This window comes from Spermophilus citellus, assembly GCF_964194105.1.
Source record: "Spermophilus citellus genome assembly, chromosome: 2".
Lineage (NCBI taxonomy): Eukaryota > Metazoa > Chordata > Mammalia > Rodentia > Sciuridae > Spermophilus > Spermophilus citellus.
In genome coordinates this window covers 241,892,060-241,898,157 of record NC_138183.1, presented here as the reverse complement: position 1 = coordinate 241,898,157, position 6,098 = coordinate 241,892,060, and the positions used below count along the sequence as shown (strand labels likewise).

The 6,098-nt window shown below is 35.7% G+C and overlaps 1 pseudogene across 1 annotated transcript; it reads left to right on the top strand.

Moving 5' to 3' along the window:
* Window positions 1-1,998: 1,998 nt before the first annotated feature.
* On the top strand, window positions 1,999-6,075 carry LOC308641878 (mitotic-spindle organizing protein 2B-like; annotated as a pseudogene). The gene is made up of 2 exons: window positions 1,999-2,007; window positions 5,083-6,075. The product of its transcript is annotated as a mitotic-spindle organizing protein 2B-like (transcript).
* Window positions 6,076-6,098: the final 23 nt, after the last annotated feature.

Genomic DNA, 6,098 nt, shown 5'->3' with positions numbered 1-6,098 from the left:
ACATATTATCCACCACCAATGACTACACTTTAGCCAGTATTCTTTTTAATCTTGAGTGCTAGCTAACTGAGATAAGGTCCAGGTTAATGCAAACGCAGAGCCTCTCTCCTTCAAAAGATGTCACTATGTAAACCAAGCAGCGCATCCCCATAGTTATCTTAATATCTTAGCAGGGAATTGCTGGGCATTCCAATTGTGGGAATCGGGAGTTACCCACTGGGAGTTTGCTCAAATCTCTCTATTTCCTGTCTGTTTCCACTGTCGGAATACCTACAGTATACCAAAAACCTCAACAATCAAACAGGCATTGCAACTGTTCAAAATCAAAAACAAACATAATATGATCCATATATTCAGGATATTAACGTAGTGTTTGAAAAATATAACTTCAATGAAAATATAATAAATTTTTTTTCAGGTAAATGTAAAGGAAAAATAAATCTGTCAAAAGAGGCTATTAGTCTTGGGATATAGCGTAGCTGGTGGAGTGCTTGTCTCCCTTGCACAAAGCCTTCAGTTTAATCCCCAGAACCATCACCAAAAAAACCCCCAGCTATCTCCTGTCCAATAAAATGATTATTTCTATTCAAAAAAGGAAAGGGCTTTGTAATGTCACTAGGTGAAAACTGAATTTCATGTGGGTTGGTTATGAAGGGAAAATTGAATGAGGTTTTTATAATTATCCTCTATTCTTTGGTGTTCTTTGTTTTGGTTACAATTTTTTTTTAAGTAATAGTGTATTTTTAATAGCAGCAGGAATTAAATTATATCTTATTTATGCAATATAAATAAAATTGGTGTATCAGTATTTATATAGATTAAATTTAATCTGTTTTTTTTATTAAAAATAACATTTTTAATAATTTTGTAAAATTTAAAAAATCATTTTGTACCCCAAATTGACAGGTATAGAGTATATTCTAAATTCAACACAGCAGGGAAAATCTTTTGTGTAAAACAATACTGCGGGTTCAATGTATTCATCATGGGTAGACAAGAAGCCCATACGTACTGTAATTATGGTGCTGATTTTGGTGTAAAATTTACAAGTATCTGTGCGTGTAAGTGTCCCTGTCTGGCCCTATACCATAGCCCTAAGAAGGAAGAGTCAGTGTCTGTTTTAGTTCTCCAGTGTATATATCTTTGCTCTGGCAGAGGCTTCAGTACAGCACGTAGTAAAGAAATACTTTACATAACAAAATTTAGTTAGGTAACTAATTAATCATTATGCAGATACATAATTATCTCCAAAGTACTTTTTAATTAGGAAAGCAAAGCACAGAACAGAATGTACAATATCGTCCTATAGGCCCATATGTGCATACTACAGATGTATTCAAAAGTATCACTGCAAATAGATACAAGTACCCTACTAGGAAATGAAGAAAGAGTTAATGATAATTACTGTCAGAAAGGAAAGAGGAGGTGTGGGGTGGGAGGATCTGTTGGGTCTCAGTGTACTCCCTTGCATATTTTATTGGATACGAGTGTTTGGCCACTACTAAACATAAATGAAATTATTCCACTGACTCCTAAACAAGTTTAGAAAAATTAATGAAATTAAACTGAAAGGCAATTGTAAAAAAGATGCAATCAGTTCAAGCCCCTGCACCCCCCAATAAAAAAGAAAAAAATAAGATAGAGGAGAAGAAAGAACCTATCCTATCCACCCATAAAATGGGAAATTCTCTGGACTTCTTATGTACTATGGACTCTCCTCAGTTCCCAGGTGCTCCTGGATCTGCTGGAGCACAAAGAGGAGATTTAATTGCAGCTCCATAATTCATGTTTTCTTTCTCCCTCCCTCCCTCCCTCCCTCTCTCTCTCTCTTTTTCTTTCTTTCTTTCTTTCTTTCTTTTGTACTAGTGAACCCAGAGGTGCTTTGCCATTGAATCATATCCCCAGCCTCCTCCCCTTTTTCAAAAAGATTTTTTTTTAGTTGTAGGTGGACATAATACCTTTATTTTGTCTATTTATATGTGGTGCTGAAGATCGAACATGTGCAAAGTGAGCATTCTACCGCTGAGCCACAAACCCAGCTCCCCAGATGTGTTTTATATTTTACTTACAGACAGGGTTGTGCTAAATTGCTTAGGCCCTTGATAAATTGCTGAGACTGGCTTTGAACTAGTGATCTTCCTGCCTTAGAATCCTGAATCCCTGGGATTACTGACATACACCACCAAGCCCAGCTCAGGTTCACCTTTTCATACATATGCATACACAGATATACCATTGGTTTTGTTTCTTTGAAGAACTCAGGCAAATACAACCACCGAGTTTCTTATTTTTTAATAGAACATTTAAGTCCAAGAATTTTTCTTGCATAGAGAAGCTTTATTTTAAACATTTCTACTTTTTAAAGTGTTCCATTTCATTGACATTGTATACATGCATGAAATATCAAAATATAACTCATAAAGATGTACAAATATAATATCTCAAAAAATTCAAAATAAATTTTAAAAGGAATTTTTAGTTTATTAAAACCCATACAGCCAAAAGACAAATCTTAGAACTTATGTGAAAATGAAGAATTTAAACATCTTCTGTGAGTTGAATAAGTAAATCCCTTCAATATTTATACTGCAACTTCAAATATTTTGGAAAACTCTTAATAATCCCAAACCAAAAGTGCATATGAAAAGATTCTCTATCATGATACTGCTTACTACTAAATATACACTTAATCATTTCTAAAGCATCTTCTATACCATGAATGCCAAGTCCATCTACATTTATATTGTTATTTTTTATATGTTCCCGAGATCATTATTAGCTGTACTTCATCTTTTGTATAGGGTCTTGGATATATTGTTTATGCCTAAATCTGGAGTCAAGATAACTCCTATAATTGAAAAATAAATTTAAAATACACTAGTTTAGTCAGGGTTACAGTAACTGTGAATGTATTGATTCTTCTTTGGAGAAGTTAACTTGATAGTTTTTCCTAAGGAGATACAATAGAGACCTGGACAGTGGTTGAAACAGCATCTCTATAGTTAGGTGTCCCTGATTAGAACCCTGGGAAGTCTTGACAAGGTACTTGTCACGTATATTGCACTTTTAGTAACTAGTGTTTCCAGCTGGAGTAATTAATTTTCCATATTCACACAAGTTATATAAAATAAGTGATGTTCTGCCAATGACATAGGTCATCTGGGCCTGTTGATATTCCTCAAAATGAAGATAAGTTATAAGAATTTTATTATCATTAGTTGGAAATAAAAGACACATTTTAGGAATCCTGAGAGTAAGACAGTATTAGTTTTCTGAATCAAGCATCCTGGAATTCCACAGTTAAATCACTGTTTCTATTGGTCACTGTGAATTACAACTGGCACTTATAGTGTAATTGCAGGTCCATAATTCATATTTCCTCCCTCCCTCCCTCCTTTCCTTCCTTCCTTCCTCCCTCCCTCCCTCCTTTCCTTCCTCCCTCCCTCCCTCCCTTCCCTCCCTCTTTCTTTCCTTTCTTTCCTTTTCTTTCCCTCTCTTTCTCTCTTTCTCTTTCTCTCTTTCTCTCTTTCTCTCTTTCTCTCTTTCTCTCTTTCTCTCTTTCTCTCTTTCTCTCTTTCTCTCTTTCTTTCTTTCTTTCTTTCTTTCTTTCTTTCTTTCTTTCTTTCTTTCTTCTTTCACCAGAGATTGACCCAGATGTCCCTGACTTCACATTTCATCTGAACACAGGTGACCAGCTGTGTATATCAGTCGTTTTCTCTGTATGTAGTTCTTGTATTTTCCATGTCTATTTGATTAGATCACAGCTCCTTAAATTTTTTCTTAAATTTTCAATCCAAAATAAAGAAGACACATACACCTAATTTACAAGTGAGCACAAGTTGCATACACCCATAATCCCACCAACTCCAAAAGATAAGCCCAGAGAATCACAAATTCAAAGCCAGTTTCCACAACTTAGTGAGGCCCTAAGGAACTTAGGAAGACCTTGTTTCAAACAAACAAACAAACAAATAAATAAATAAATAAATAAATAAACAAATGAAAAGGGCTGGGAATGTGAATCAGTGGTAACGTGACTCTGGGTTAAATCTCCAGCATAATTTTTAAAAATTTTAAAATAATTACTCATTAACATTATCTTGTTTCATAAATATAATCAAAATTAAGTGCACCAATATCATGCTTGCCCTATTATTTGATCATTAACTCTTTATATTCTTTCTGGAAAATTTTATCTATTGAGTAATGAGGTCTCATAGATGTCTATTCTTCATGTTTTTTGCTTTTTTTAGTATAATAACTGTTTTGATGATCAAAAGGAAACTATTTGGATGCAGTAGGCTTCATAAGTTCACCAATATATTTTAAAGTGGGGCAGAGAGAGTTCTAAAATGGATCTCAGAAATCATCTATAGAACCTTGACTGGTTTACTTAAAGACAGTATTTCTTAAAGAGACATAGATGGAAAGGATCACACTTACTGGGGATAATATCCACTAATAATATCCACATGGAGCCTCTGGATCCATGTACTAAAGTTTCTCAGTGAAAAAAGTACATTTACAAACTCTTAAAATAGCCTCTTAAAGGAAAGGACAGTGGTCAAAGTCTGTAGTTACTAGGAGAATTTAAATAGTTAATTTAATATGCTAGATCCTCTTAATAGGAAATAATAGTATAGATAATATTCTAACCAGGGACTGAATGGGAGCTAATTATAATTATGCTTACATAATTACGCCAATATAATTTATAACAATAATGAAATAGTCACAAGAAAAAGAAAAAAAAAACAGTTTGTAAGTACTAGGAAATCTTCTTTTAGGAAAAACAGGATCAAGTGTTACATGTTCAAGTTAGGGGAGAATTTTTTGGCTTAGTTTCTTTGGTTTTAAAGTAGAGTAACAAAAATCAACCCAAATTCTTACATTTCATCGTAATTTTATCTCCTGTATTACCATTTCACATGTTAGATATTTGACCTACCATGTGCCAAAGGTGGAAATCTTGTAATTTGCATTATATTATATCACAGGGGAGCAAAAGGGCACCTCTGCTTGATAAACAAATAACCTCATCAACAACTAAATCTCCTCCCTCCTCAGGCTGCAACTCTGTAGAAACTCGCGCTGCGGCGGAAGAAGGTGCTGAGCGCCGAGGAGATGGAGCTGTATGAGCTGGCGCAGGCGGCTGGCGCCGCCATGGATCCCGACGTGTTCAAGATCCTGGTGGACCTGCTGAATCTGAACGTGGCCCCTCTCGCCGTCTTCCAGATGCTCAAGTCCATGTGTGCCGGGCAGAGGCTGGCGAGCGATCCCCAGGACCCTTTGGCTTTGTCTCTGCCCACGTCGGGCGTGTCGGAGACCCGAGGGAGAAACAAAGGCGGCCCTACTCTCAGTGGAGCACCTACACTGGCAGAACGTGGAAGCCGGGAAGGATCCAGCCAAAGGATGCCCCGCCAACCCAGTGCCACAAGGCTGCCCAAGGGAGGCGGGCCTGGGAAGAGCACCTCTAGGAGCAGCACATAGGAATAGAACAGACTACATTGCTAGCGTGCTAGAACCATTGTTCTCCCAGCAAAGGCTATGTGCCATCTCCTTCCACTAAGTCTTTCTAAAAAGCTGAAAATCAAAATCATTGTTCTCCCCACAAGAAAATATCAGAAATAAGTTTAAAATGATGTAAACATTTATACCTCCCACACAATTTATTTTAGTAGGTATCTTTTTGACTTTAAAGGCGTCTTTTATTCTACTTTATTAGAGCTATTTTATTTTTAAAATTATAGGATAGATAGTATATGACATGGTCTCCCAAAACTTCTTTACAATTCAGTCCTTATAATACATTATAAACTAAATATGTCCCTTTTTAGGTCTTACAGCTACAGTAGTAGCACACGCCACCACACAAAAACAAACTTTTTATTGAAATGAGCCACTAGACTAAAAGTTCTGTTCAAACACCAAAATTGTCATATTTTCTCCATGTGTCAGCCCTCTGGGTCAACAAAACACCTATAAACATTGATTTTATTTAAATTGATTTGAATATATAAATATTGCAATCTCATGATAACTTTTATGGACAAGATAACTGTGGAAATAGTAAAAATGCATATGTAATTCTTGAAAAA